Source organism: Balaenoptera physalus (genome assembly GCF_965194825.1).
Source record: "Balaenoptera physalus genome assembly, chromosome: 4".
Lineage (NCBI taxonomy): Eukaryota > Metazoa > Chordata > Mammalia > Artiodactyla > Balaenopteridae > Balaenoptera > Balaenoptera physalus.
In genome coordinates, this window is record NC_138891.1 from 44,948,505 (window position 1) to 44,964,087 (window position 15,583).

The 15,583-nt window shown below is 33.7% G+C and overlaps 1 long non-coding RNA gene across 4 annotated transcripts in view; it reads left to right on the forward strand.

Moving 5' to 3' along the window:
* LOC309659150 overlaps positions 1-15,583 on the forward strand; it is a 415,904-nt gene that overhangs the window by 144,876 nt on the left and 255,445 nt on the right. For 3 of the 4 annotated variants that reach the window (XR_014262627.1, XR_014262628.1, XR_014262630.1), the window contains exon 4: positions 402-461. This is a non-coding gene — a long non-coding RNA (uncharacterized lncRNA). The remainder of the gene's footprint in view (positions 1-401; positions 462-15,583) is intronic. The other variant, XR_014262629.1, reaches the window with a different exon arrangement.

The window sequence follows — 15,583 nt, forward strand, 5'->3', positions numbered from 1 at the left end:
TGAACGTTGACCTGTATCTCACATCATGTACAAAAATTAATGTTTTTAATCAATCAACAAACCATTACTGCCTTGCTCTGATGCCCAGCATAGTGCTTTGTCCAGGATAGGTGCTTAATAATATTTCCTCAATGCTGAGCATAAATATCCCCATTTGAGAAAATGTACCTGGTATCTTGAAAATTTCTTTCTTGTTTGTTTTGGTTGTGTTTGCCTAAAACTTCTTGGTGCACCTTTCCCTACATTTCAGAAGCCTAGGGGAATCACAGTTCAGGTTTTCTTTTAAATCTATAACCATGCATTCAAAAGAACTTGCTTAAAATGTGATAATGTGATGTTTTATGGGGACCTCAAAAAGAGCCATTATGTGTTGTTTGCTATAAAATCACTCTTTTTCCTAGCTTCACCATGATGCAGCTTCAGAATGGCTCTTTTAAAGGTGCGTGAAGGTATTGAATGAGGTATTTGTATCTTTGTTGATAAGCATAAAATATTTAGGATTGTTTCCGTGTGTCATTGATTGACAATTATATTTAAATTTAAATTTGGTGGCATCCGATATTTATTTTGTCCAAGCTCATATATTATTATAATCATCTGCATTATTTTCATTAGGTTTATTTTCATGCCATATCACTGTGAAAAGTTGTCTGCAAGTTTGTTTCCTTTAAAGGTTGTGCTGCTTTTCTCTGTAAAAATTCTTAAAGTGATTGAATACATAGTACAGAACAATTCCTTCCTTTGCATAAAGTGTATTTGAACATAAGATTAAATTTATTCTTAAGAACAAATATATTAAATACATAGTCTCTGGATACATTTATAGATGGAAATAGACAGTTGTATAGATAAATGGGTAAATTGTTCTAGATTAACAGAGATAAAATCCATCCATAAAAGACCATATTTCCTTAATCTAAAAATTAATCTCAACCCACACAATTTGAAATTAGCACTTATCATATCATATATTTTTGTGCTGTTCTTTTAATGACCACTAAGGCACTAGGGCTACTGAAATATTCTGGTTTTTAATTTGAAAATGTTATATCAATCATGAAGGGAAGAATGTATCTATAGTGTTAGAAGAAACATGTTTTCAAACCAAAACTCTGGAGGGTGAAAGAGCATGTAGATCTGCCTCCTCAGGCTTTTCCATAAGACAGTTGTTTTCAGAGCATTTATTTATTAATTTAACACATCTTTAACAAGTACTTATTTTGCATGTATTAAAAATGAGTCAGATACCAGAACAGTTTTGCCCTTTTTAAGGGTTCATTTAAGAGTTCATAGTGTAACAAAATATGCATACGATGCTTTAAAGTTCACAAATAAATTTTACATGTATTTAAAAAATTTTATTATCAATTACAGAGTGAGTTTTTATAAGTAAGAGGACAGAAAATCACCATGTTTCAATGAGAAGTAAATGAAGTAAAACAAGTCTGTACCCCTAAAATTCAATACAGAACTCTAGTAGGTTAAACAATATTGTGAGGTTATTACCTCTAACAACTAACCAAATCTTGAAGTAGTGCCCCATTTAGTAAGAATGATCTATCTATCTAGGGCAGTATAATCAAGAGAAGAATTTACAAAACGTTTTACTGAAGCTTCAATTTGTATTTCCAGCCTATTCTAGAGAAGGGACATTGAACAGTTTGAAATGTCTCTTCTTTCTTACTCAACAATGTTCTTTTCCTTCAGTTTCTTATGATGATCAGAAGGGCTCAATTCTGCATCCCAGTGGTATCTTAATGGCTGTTCACCCCTGTTTCAACAGGTCCCCTGGACAGTATCTTTTTTCTTCCCCTTTCCTTGGCCTTTTAAAAATCTTTTTCTCTCAGTTTCTCACACTCAGCCTTTTCCTGTCAAGTTTAACAACTTTCAGCTCATCAGATTTATGAAATCCTGGAATGCAAAATGAGAAGGAGGAAAAGTGGCTTTCAGAGTTTTCTGCCTACAGTATGCAATAACTGCAAGATAATTAGATATTTCATATTGCTCAGAGTAACATTTTTGTGGGCATCTCCTGTTCTACATCATGCTAAAAAAGTATTCATTAATTACTCTTTCATCATATACATATAAATCACTGACCTATTTTAGCAGGAAATGATTTAATATAGCAAATTAAGTGCTTAGAGCACCAATAGAATGTGTCAAAGAGGAGCTGACCTCTAAGGAAATCATGAAAGACCAGAATCACAGGAAGCCACCTCTGAAAATCTCAGCTGCATTTTAGCAGTAAAGCAGGTATTTGGCATCAATTCATCAGAAAGCTGATGTGAAAAGCCTCATCTGCCATTTAAATGTGTGTCTGTCTACTGTTCTTTAGGTAAAATAATGGTTTATCCTTTTTTTTCACATAAGTCTAGCCACTCTCCAGGGGAAGAGATTACACAAGAGCATTGAAGGTACCTTACTATCAGAAGGTAGTGATCATTGGGAACTATTTTAAAAGATGCCTGCTACAGATATTTTTCAGAATGGCTCTTAAGTGATTCCAATCATTATTTACTCACTTGCACTTAGAACTGTGTTCACAGATCTTAAGATGGAATGTTTCGTTTTTGTTTTTGATATGTTACAAACCATTCAAGCATCTAATAGGTTTAGAAGACAGTGGATTATTTGGAGCTATTAAGTGATATTATCAGGTCAGTTCTGAAGCTAAATCTGCTCTCTGTACCCTGACACCGAATTAAATCTCAGACAGAGTTTTGGGTGAAGTAGGAAAGAATAGCTTTATTGCTTTGCCAGGCAAAAGGGGCCCCAGTGGGCTCATGCCCTCAGAAGTGTGAGTCCCATCCTGGAGGGGTAGTGAGAAGTTTTAGAGTAACAGTCTAAAGAGGGTGTGATCAGCTTGTGGACATTCTTCTGATTGGTTGGTGGTGAGGTAAGTGGGAGTCCTCATCATCAACCTTCTGGTTCCAACCGGTCTGGGGTCTAAATGCTTGTGGGCAGCATGCCTTCATTAACTTTTAACTTCTCCCACCTCGTGGGGGTTTCAGTATGCAAAACAGCTCAAAGATATTGCTGTGTGTATCACTAGATTGGGAACCAGGACCTTAACCCGAGGCTGCACTATTGTGTCTCCTGTCTCGCATCCCCTCCCTTCCCTAATTAACAATCGTTTGAACCTGCCTTGGAACTCAGGGAAGATCATGGAGGCTGAATGAAGCCTCTTTCCTTTAATCAAAGAAATGGGGGAACAGAAATGCTTTTGTGCCCAGGAGCCCCACAGGGTCCTTCTCGGTATCAATTTCAATTCTGCTGTTTTTCAGTTTGTTGAGGCCACTGAACTGCAGTTATAATGCCTATTTTCAACATTATATTTAGCTCAAGGTGCACTCCAAGGGTAAGCTATAGCTAGTAAGATAGACTTTGGTGGTGCCATGGCACATTATACCGAAGGCCAACTCTTACCACGCTAGAACTTTAAGACTGTTGCAGCAGCCACGTTTCTCTTGGACTGCTCAGAGCTCTTTACAGTGATACAAAGTGTATTGCAGATGGCTTCCAATTTCTTGTCCAGCATGTAAGGAGCTCCGAAGAGATCACTGTGTCCTAACAACAAATATAAAGCTGAATAAACTGAAAAATCAACAACTTTTCTTAGATCTGTCTGAGAAGTTCAGTCACAGGGCAAAGCACTGCTCCCCACATTGGAGAGACCGACAGGCAGATACGAAGAATCACAATGTAATAGAACAGGATCCCCATGCAGAAACCACCAAGGAACAAGTGTCAGAGTAGGAAACCTGAACTGTATTTGCTGATTGCTGGAGGCTCAGAGCAGCCAAATTGGAGAGCTAACAACTCCAGTGGAACTCAGTCAGAGGGCAGTCCGCACACTTTTGTGAGTTTCATCTTTAGGACCTCTTCCAGGTTCTCACAGTGAAGATCAGAAAGGAAAAAAAAAAAAAAAATCCCTCCAGCTTTTGGAAAGGAGAGAAGAAAAGTAACCAATTTGAAATATGCCAGAGCATTGTGTTCTTCTTAACAAGGCCTACCCTCAAGCAAAACTATTTTATCACAACCTAACCTACTGAGGTTTTATCAGAGCCTGACCAACCTGGGAGAAGGGAAATACCCAACTCCAGGCCATTCTGTCCCATCTAAAGCGGTCAGAAAAAAGAAATAAAAGACAAGCTGAGAAGCACTAGTGGAGTTCACAGTTTAGGGCACAGGCTAATCAAATTGCTGAGAACCTAATCATAGAATTACAGAATACTTCCCCTTCCCTTACACCTTATCACTACATTAATAAAGGCCTATTTACTGCAGTTCCTTTTAACCTGTATATCATGTCTGTGTTTCAATGAAAAATTGTAAGGCATAATAAAAGGCATAAAACGCAGTTTGAAGAGACATAGCAGGCATCAGGAACAGACCCAGATATGATGGAGATGTTGGAATTATCAGATCATGAACTTAAAACAACTATGATTAATATGCTGATGGCTCTAATGAAAAAAGTAAGATAACACGCAAGAAAAGATTGGAAAGTGTAATCAGAGAAATGGAAATTCTAAGAAAGACTCAAAAGGAAATGCTAGAGATAAAAGAAAAAAGCACTATAATAAAAATGAAGAATGCCTTTAAAGGACTCATTAGTAGACTGGACATGGCTAAGAAAAGAATCTCTGAGCTTGAGGGTGTGAAAATAGAAACTTCTTCAACTGAGAAGCAAGTAGAAAAAAAAAAGAAGAACAGAATATCCAAGAACGTTGGGACAACTACAAAAAAGTGTAACATACATTCCCTTCTGGGAATACCAGAAGAAGGAGAAGAAAAGAAAGGAACAGAAGCAATATTTGAAACCATAATGACTGAGAATTTCCCCCAAATTAATGTCAGACACCAAAGCACAGATCCAGGAAGCTCAAAGAATATCATGCATATGTATACCTTCACCTAGGCATACTATATTCAAACTGCAAATAAAGAAAAATATATAAATTAAAGATAAAGAAAAATCTTGAAAGAAACCAGAGGGTGGGGGAAGAGTCTTATCTGTAGAGAAGCAAAGATAAGAATTGCATTCAACTTCTCCTCAGAAACCATGGAAGGAAGAAGAGTGAAATATTTTAAGTGTTATGAAAAAAATAATGAACCTAGAATTCTGTATCATCTGAAATTTTCCTTTAAAAGTAAAAGATAAATAAATATTTTCTCAAGCAAAAATTGAAGGAATTTGTTGTCAGGAGATCTGCCTTGCAAGAACTGTTAACAGTTCTTCAAAGAAAGGAAAATTATATGTCAAAAACTTGAATTTAGATAAATAAAGGAAGAGCATTAAAGAATGAATAAGTGAAAGTAAAATAAAAACTTTTATTTTTCTTAATAGATCTAATAGATAAGTTTTTAAAAATAATAGCAACAATGTATGCAATGATTATAGTTTATGTATAAGTGAACTAACAGAAATGATATAATATATATAATAATATATATATAATTATATATATTTATATATAATATATATAAAAAATATTTATATATATTATTATAAAGTACTTGCCCTACACGTGAAGAGGGATAGTGTTATTTGAAAGTACACTTGGATTAGCTGTAATATATATTGCAAACTCAAGGGCAACTGCCAAAAAAAAGGTTGGGGGGGAAAAGTATAATTGATATGATAAGAAAGGAAAGAAATTGAATCATATAAAATGCTCAGTTAAAACTACAAAAGGCAGAAAATAGTAGAAGACAAGAATAGGAACAAATAGCAAAAGCAACAAATAGAAAACAGTAACAAAATGGTTGATATCAATCCAACTGGATGAATAATCACTTAATAGTCTAAATACACCACTTGAAAATAGAGATTTTATTGACATAGAATAAAACCTAAAATGCACCAAGACAGAGATTAAATTTGCTTCAGTAAATTAAAGTTAGATTAAATGAGTGACTAATGTAAAAAAAATAAATCAATAAAAGATAGAAATTGCCAGAATGGATCAAAGAATAAAACCCAACTGGAAGAAATCCACTTTAAATATAAAGACATATATAGATTAAAATAAAGTGATGCAAAATGTATTTCACATCACAACTTGGAATATGTACAGAAGTTTAATTTGTATCTACTTAACATATTCTTTCTCCAAAGCACCCACATCTCAATAATTATATGGGAGAACAAGATGACGGAATTTTTATTCCTAATTGTTTTGAAGTGTAGAATCATATTATTTTTAAAATAGTCCATTTAGGTAGTTTTTATTTTTTTAATTTTCTTTAAAGACAAACTATTGTTATTAAAATATCAAAAGATTTCGAAAAAATAAAGATATATATCAAGAAAAATTCTTGAAATGAAAGGAAACGTTACATTATGTGTTGGAAAAATTGCCTCTCAACATTCAACACTGAGACATGAAGTAAAGCAGAGAGACCCCACAGAGTAAAAGCCTCATAATATAAAGTCTAAAAAAGAAAATAGGGACTTCCCTGGTGGCGCAGTGGTTAAGGATCCCCCTGCCAATGCAGGGGACATGGGTTCGAGCCCTGGTCCAGGAGGATCCCACATGCTGTGGAGCAACTAAGCCCGTGCGCCACAACTACTGAGCCTGTGCTCTGGAGCCTGCAAACCACAACTGCTGAGCCTGCATGCCACAACTACTGAAGCCCGTGTGCCTAGAGCCCATGCTCCACAACAAGAGAAGCCACTGCAATGAGAAGCCCTCACATCACAATGAAGAGTAGCCCAGGCTCAACACAACTAGAGAAAGCCTGCACGCAGCAACAAAGACCCAATGCAGCCAAAAATAAATAAATAAACTTATTAAAAAATATATATATATAATGTAAAATATGTTGATATAACTAAGACAAAATTTTAAAACTCCCACCATCCATTATAACTATTACATCATAAAAGAAAAGGCATCTTGAAACAAACAAAAAGCAATAAAGAATTATCTTTTTTAAGGAAAGTCTTTTAAATTGACAACACTGTTGTCTTTTTTGCATGTCACCATAGACCCGTGAGCACTTCATTGCTACCTAGCACTGGGCATACAGAAGCAAGCAGAAACCACTAGCAGAGGTGGCGGGAATGAGGGAATGCATGACCCAAGAACAAATGCAAGACTTCCTCTGGAACCTAGCTGGGAAAACACTCTTGTAATAAGGATCCATGATTCTTATGCATATATACATATATGATTATTTGTACCTTTACCACCTCCTGAAAAATTTTAAATGATCAAGAAAACTTAAAATCATCAAACGAAGATAAGAAACTAAGTAGCAATTGCAGTCCAAAAGCTAACTCCTCAAGTGGAGGCTGAGGTTCTGGGTGGGTAGGAAAGCGGGCCCTCCCAAAAGACCTCTCTCATCCAGGGTAAGCATTCTGTGCTGCTGCCCGCTACAGGGAACCCTGTTGGCCCCAAGCTGTAGAGCAGTGCATGGGTTCTGGGGGATGACCAGTGAAGGACACTTTGTTAGATCTATGAGCTGATGCTGGACTGTCCTATCCTATCTCTCATCTCCACAGGTGTTTCTCAGAATGACAGGCCAAAAAGAATGGATTCAGTTTCCCTACCATGTGCAGTTAGGTAGAAATGATTAAGGAGGGTATACTAACATGTAATTAGAGCACAGAATCCCGCTCTTAGTTTTTGAGAAGAACACTTACATATGCTGCTGTGCAATACTAATGCCTAATTCACTGTAATAGAGTAAGTAAACTGAACTAGAAATGCTGGATTGATATCCAATAATAATAATAATAACAACAATGAATAACAATAATAATAATAGCTAACATTTATGAAGCATTGACTATATTGCAATCATAGGTTGAGCTCTTTATTTTTTTTTTTTCTTGGAGTATAGTTGCTTTACTAGGTAGTTTTTATTAAAGAAAAGTATTTTCTTCCTTTTTTTCTCTTATTCACTTTTCTGTGTTTCTCTTTCTAAGGGCATGTAATGGAGTTTTAAACATCACTATTCAAAGGCTAGTTTTGGCCTTACATATGAACAGGCTGGTTTCCAATACCAGACTTGAAAAACAATTGTTCTTCTGGCATGAGCTTTTGTAGTCCTTATCAGGTACGCTTTGATATTTGCTATCTTTTTGTTTGGACAGTGTGCAGTAGCAATCCTTGAATAATTCATATCACCTTAGCTTCCACTGGATGAATATTCCCACACTTTTATCATGTCTTGCATAAAACCTGTAAGCCCAGGGTTCCATTCTCAATTTTCTCTACAAGATCAACTTATCCTGCCACAGTTGGCATATAGCAAGCCCATCAGCTTTCATTTCAGTGACTATAGCCCACCACAGCCTGGCCCTCAGGGCCTACTTCTCTTGCTGTGCTACAGGGGAACAGAACAAAACATATCTCTTTGCCCTCACATTATTCTCACTTATCCAGTGAACTCAGCTTCTCAACACCCTGAGAAGTAACTAAAGTTTACATTTTATTTCTTTGCTTTCCTCTCATAAAAATACTTTTCCCACACCCAGGAGTAGGTGATGAATATCTTTTCCTATATTCTAGTTTCTTCCTTCCTGATTTTAGCTTATATATTTTATCTAAGTATTAGGTGGAGTCACTTATTTGAGTACTCTGGATTTGATTGTTAATAAGTCAAGTCAGCAGTTAGTGGATCGCAAAACTAAGAATGTGTTTCATAATCTTATTTCAATCTGAAAAAGTGAATTAGTTACATATTTAGCTCTGCACTACTTCTGCCATAAATTATATCATATTTTCACACGTGTCATCATCAATTCCCATCCTCAAACCATTCCAGACACATGAATTCTTAGGATACATTACCAAAGGAAATAATTATTTCCATAAAAATTTTATTTGAATTCTTTACCTTGTTTTTAGCCATTATCATTGTAGGTTGAGGAGTATTGCCCCTCTTTTACTAGGATCTTCTCCACTTCTCAATAACATAGTTCATTTTTAGAATAGGGAATTCTGCATGCTTTCCTTTGGTTTGTTACTTTGTATATCACATCTGGCAGAAATTCTTTCAGCTCTCTGATGTCTGAATGATATTCTTTCTTAATGTTGTTTACAGATGCAATTTTTCCACTATTTATGCATTCATTTGATTACATTAAAAGTAGAATAAAGGATTTTGAACCTTAAATTCGTGGAGGAAGGAATCTGAATCATGAGTAAATAGCCTGGCTCTTCAGGAAGCAACATTATTTCTTTAAGGCCACAAAGGTACCAGTATTAGCAGTTGTATATCACCAGTGTTTCAGAAAGTAATTGTTTGACTCTGGCTATTCAGTTACAGTTTCTACTTGCATTGCAAAGAAATTCTGTAACACACAATTTCAAGTAAATTTTTAAAATAGTGATAATCATTCATTTTTTTCCCCTAAATTAACATTATTTCCTATAAAACTGGCATGAGTGGGTCTGGATAATAATTTCCAAAGCCATAGATGTTTGCAGAAAATTTAAAGCAATTAAAAGAAAGACTGTCATGAACTAGTAGAATCTGAAACAAAAAATATATATGAGATCAGATGTACCCACTTAAATGTTAAACACCTCAATAAATACCTGAAGTTACTAGTAGTAATATTAAAAAGATCAGTTTTTTGGGGGGGAAGAGGGGAGTATTTTCCTAGATTCTACTACCTAGAACATATTATTGAATGATTATTATATTTATGAATGCCATAATTTTATTCATTATTATTCTTAATGAACTTCATGGAATGACTAGAAAAAGAGTTAAAACACTATAATGTGAAAAAGATTTGCATATTCTTAAATATTAAGTTACTAGCTTTAACCTCCAAGGCCTGGTGTGTGCAACCAAAAATTAAACACATTTCCCTCTATAATTTTTAGTGTTTTACATATATAAATGTTTACGGATATAAGGTATATATAAATGATTAAGGCTGGATTAAAATAATAAAATGGAAATAGCGTACAATTTTTAAAATATAAGAACTATCGAATTATCTCCTTTATTCAAAGGAGGTAACTATCAAAAGATAGTCCCTACACATAAGATTAAATTATAGTACAATGACAGCATTCTGAAAGCATCTCTCTAACAAAATGATTTTTTATCCAACTGTTCTTGCCTTAAATTATGCCAAAATTTATTTCTTTAACTTAGATCTCTGCCTCCTGCTTAAAAAAAACAGGGATCCGTTAGAAGTACTTTTCTTAAGTGTCATTTATTCCTCCACAAGAGTATTTTGACTCAAAAGAAGCTCTGAGAATACTAGGAACATGAGCCAGTCTAGAAAGAGTGTTACCTATACACAAAGGGATGATGGTAAAATGCCAGATATGGGATGTGGCTTAATGGTTAAAATTATGGTCTTCAAGTTCAGAGGAACTGAAATCAAACTTTAGATTTTCAATTTTGTACTATGTGACGATGCTGAATCTCTAATTTTTCATTAATAAGAAGGAAAAAAAATTCTATTTCATAGGATTTTTGGAAATTAAAAGGGAGTATGTTTGTTAAGAATGTGTTCCCCTGTGACACACACACACACACACACACACACACACACACACAGTTATATCAAAATATATTTAGCGTACCTGAACACAGTGAGATTTTTCCATTATTCTGTTTTCCTCTCAAACTTCTTAAAACACTTTATTTTGATTTTGATTTTATTGGAGTATAGTTGATTTACAATGTTGTGAAACTTCTTAATTCTTGATTTCTACTTGGATATGGCTTTTTTTTCCAGAAGGTAAAAGTGAGTAGTAGAGCCAAAGAAACAGATACTTGTTTTTCTTTTACTTTACTGATCTCTGCCTAAAGAGACATTATTTCTAAAACTTTTAAAATCAAATACTGTCTATTATTTTTCTTTGGACTTAAACCCTACTTTGCTTTTTCTATGTTAATATAATTGTACATAGTCGTGGGCAAATAATAAACACAGTTTGAAACTAAACAATTAGAGCACGGTATGATGAGCCTAAGTCATTGCTAGGAGGGAAACTTATGACTTAAAGTACACATATTTCAAAGAGAAGAAAGCTTAAAAATTTGTGACAAACTTTCATGTAAAAAAATGTAGGAAAAGCAAAGTAAATTAAATGCAAAATAAAGTTAAATTAAAAACTAATAAAGATAGCAGAAATCATTAAAATAGAAAGCAAGTGAAATATCCAGAAAATAAAGACAAAAAATTATATGGCGGAAGAAAAATAACATTGATATGGCTACAATATTACCCATTTGAAATTTTATTGAATTATCTTCTAAAGATGAACATATAACAACCTTATGGCAAGCAATTCCACCCCTACATGTGTATCAACTAAAAAAATATATGTGCAAGAATATTTATTAATGTACAAAATCTGGAAATGAAATGACAACCAATATAACAATAGGTAAATAATTATGAAATATTAATGGACTGGAATACTTCACTGCAATTTATAAAAAAGATAAAGAACTACTGCTCTGAACAATGATATGAATGAATCTCATACAAACTGTGTTGAGCAAAAGAAGTCAGATGCAATGTAGTAAGTGGTAAATGGTATAGTCCCATTTTGTCACATCAAAAATAGGCTTAAGCAGTTGATGGTGATAGAAATCAGAATAGTTGTAACTTCTGGGGAAGAATTAACTAGCAAGGAGCAAAAAAGAGCATTTGAGGGACACCTGTGGCTGTTTCTTGGGTTCCTTTGTGTATGCGCACGTGTATTTCAATAAACATGACACTGAAGATGACATTAAGATCAAATTACTCACGTGATAAAAATTGAAAAGCGCATGAGACAAAATAAATATAAATGTGCATTAAATAAATAAAAAGATGGTTACATTTACTAATAAAGATATAAATATACAGTAAATGTGGTATTTTTATCTTTCAAAAGTATCTAAAAATATCCAATCCATTTTTGAGGATCCAAGCCATCTGGTATACTATTGGTAGTATTATAAATTAATGAGTTTTTTCTAGGGGGCATGGTGATATTATGCATGAAGAATAAAATGTGTGGATTCTTTTTAAAAAATGTCACTTCTAAATATTTATCCTAAGGCAGTAATGAAAGAAGTGTGATCATATTTATGGTAAAGTTATTGTGTTAATGAATTATTAACAGTAAAAATAGAGAATTTCATTAAAAAGCATGCTTGGATTAAAAATAGGATCCTATGTAAAGAAAATACAAACAGCCTACTGAAATGAGAAAAGAAAGTTTTGGTTCAGTGGTTGTTAATACATTTTTTCCATCTATTTCTTCTATTTCTTTGTAACGTGAGATGATGAGAAAAAGCAGGCAGGGGGTTATGAGTGTCTCTGTTTTTCTTCTTGTTTATGCTAATTTTCTGATTATAACATATGCTTTTTACCACCTTCTCTCATATACCCATATGTGTAATATGGCCCATTATTATAAATCTAGTCATTTGGAGTAGGAGGTAGTAAAGACACCATCACATTTCTCAATAAGATTTCATGTCTGGAAGGCAAAATATTTATAATTTTGAATGCATTTGCAATCAATATTGCCTTATACATTAAATATGCATGTTATGAAGTTGTTTATATATACAAAATTATGTACAGTATTATCTTCAACTAATATCTCCTTTATAGACTTAATACATATTCAAACATTCTCGATGTTTTAGAGAAAACAAAAGGCTAATCAAAAAATTGTATGAAAGCAGTCACTTAAAATTAAAATTTTTTTTCTAAGAATATTGACGGTGTCTACAACATTAAACCATGTTTTAAATTAGCTTAAACAGTGAGACCATGTTTCCAATTTCAAAAAAGCTTGATCCAGAGATATTTTATCTGGTGATAAAGCAGACAGTTTATAACAAAATTACTATGTATGTAGTAATAGTATTAAAGCATAGTGAGGAAAATGGTAATTAAGCAAATTATATGGGTAAAGGGAAAATATAATGAATATTCTTTTAGAACTTAATAACAAAAAATAATTGCATAATTGTTGACATTATCCTGTTTTGACATGTGGGGGGAGGTTATAATTTTCTAGTTACTATTGTTTTACAAATACTTAAATCTTAGAAAAAAAGTTAAAAACAAAATTATCAAATATGAGGTTGAGTTTATACAACTATTGAAAAAATTCTACCAACACATTTCTTCCTTCCTTTCTTCCTGGAACTGAATATTTATTTGGTGTAAAATAAATATTTCATGCTAATAATGTAGTTTTTGGAAATACTGTTACAAACCAACTACAGAATTCTGTAAGTTTGGCACCTTGAGACAACCACATTTTATCTAATACCATTTTGGTTAAAACACTGACTCTTACGTATGCACATCATGTACAGGTATAACACTCATGCAACAAATATTTGTTGAATGTCTACAATGGAACAGGCACTCTGGCTGCTTGAGATACAACAGTAAACAAAACAAAGATCCCTCCTTTGTAGAGTTACATTTTAGCAGAGGGACAACTAGTAAAGAATAAGCAAATAAATACAGAATACATTGGCAGGAAATATGTGCAAAAGGAAGCCAGAAAAGAGGACTAGATAGCCCTGTCAGGGGTGAGGAGTGGTGTCAGTATTAAATAGCAGTGAGGATACATTTTATTGAGGAAGTGAGATTTGAGCAAAGACTTGAAGGTGGCAAGAGAGTTAGCTACTTGGATATCTGGGGGGAAATGATGCAGGCTGAGGGAATAAGTAAAGTACACTCTGTCAGTAAGGAGCATTGGCATTTTCAAAAAGAATGAGGAGACCCATGTGACTTGAGAGAAAAGAGTGAGAAGGAAAACAGTAGATGACACAGAAGAGGGTATAACAGGCAACTAGATCAAGTAGCATCTTTTATGGAATTGTGACAACTTCAACTTCTACTCTGAGTAAAATGGGAAGCCACTGCAAGATTTTGAAAAAAGGGATGAGATGATATGTGCTCATTTTTGAATGGATTCCTTTTGAGAGCTGTGTTGTGAATAGATTGAAGAGGAGTTTTTGCAAGAAGGGAGGACTTGGGAGATTGAGGGTTGACAATGGCTGAGGCCAGGGTGGGAACAGTAGAGACAGGGAGTGGTGCTAAGATTCTAAATAGGAAACACACACAAACTTCTTTGAATTGAAAAGGGGAACACGATGTTATATACTGTTTAACAGAACACACTTCTCTTAAACTATAGGTAATATATTTTCATATCATTGACTGTTTTCTATGTCATTTTAATATTTTCATCCCATCCTATTACCTAATATTTTAAACATTAAGATATTTCTTATATTTAGCTGTTCAGTTAAAATTTTGAATGTATCTCTTGATCTTTGCTAGGAATAGATTAATAGAAGAGAATGTGCTGGTTCAAAAGTTTGCACAATTTAAAAAGTTTACATTTTTGTCCAAAGGCCCTCACAAAGTGTATAACAAATGCATTCTTATGTGACATATTTAAGAATGCTCAACATTTGAAACCTCCTTAACACTCAGTGTTTTGGGGGTTTAAGAATACTATTGAGAATACTATCTCAGTTTTGCAATTTTTGACTCCTCAAAGAGGTAAGAACATTTTTCATATGTTTCTTGGTTTTCTCTCTCTCTCTCCCTCACTCTCTGTTTTTCAATATATAAAATTACTAGGCATTATTTTTAAGATGCTGCAAAGAAGAATTAAGAATCTGAAATTCAAGAAAAGACAGATTTGAAAAAAAGTCAATGTGCTTCTCCAAGCAGTTAATAGAAAACTAAATTACCCAGACAGTAAGAAAGACAAGAGTAAACAGATCTCAAAAAGTAATTAGGAAACTCTGCAGTTAAAAGACAAACTCTGACACCACACAATTCCTACTCTACCTTAACTACAGTAGAACTGTAGACAGTTTCCTGGCCTCCTCCTGTTCTAACATTTTCTGAGCTTCTCTATACCAATTTAATACTATTTTATAGCAAAACACTATCACAGCAGCATATCACATATTTCCACTGAAGCATCAAGCATTTAAAAAAATAGAGAAAACTTTATAGGTGTAGGTAGAAATCCATTGTTACTGAGCCAAATTAAAAATGGGCATACTGTAATTTTCTGACACAGTAGGAACACTGTAGAAAAGAATCTCTCTGGAAGTAACATTTTCCTTCCTCTGTTACTGACCATAAAGTGTACTTTCTAATTAAAACTTCTAAATGACTTTAATTACTGAAATAAAAAAAAGCCCTCTGTCAAAATTAGTCCTAAGCGCAGTGACTAGTCATTAATGTGAGGTCTTGAACTTGTTTAGCAGAAATAAAAAATAAGATTCAGTGGTTGAAAATCTTAAAACACAGAGAAAAAACTTCCATTTATGGTTGTTTGAAGTTAGCTAGCCCTATATTACCCATTGGGTTATAATAGTTTTAAAATATAAATTACACTCTAAGCCAGATAAATCAAGGTTTTGGAAAAGAAATTTACACTGATAGGAAGATTAAGAGGAATTTTTTTCTCGAGGGAAAGAAATAATCATTTACCTAGCTAGAATATACTAACTGGTGTTCTACTGTATGGTCTACCTGGTCATCTTTGGGAAGAAGTTTTTTGGCAACAAAAAATATGAGTTGCTGGTAAATAGGTTCCACAAGCTTTAC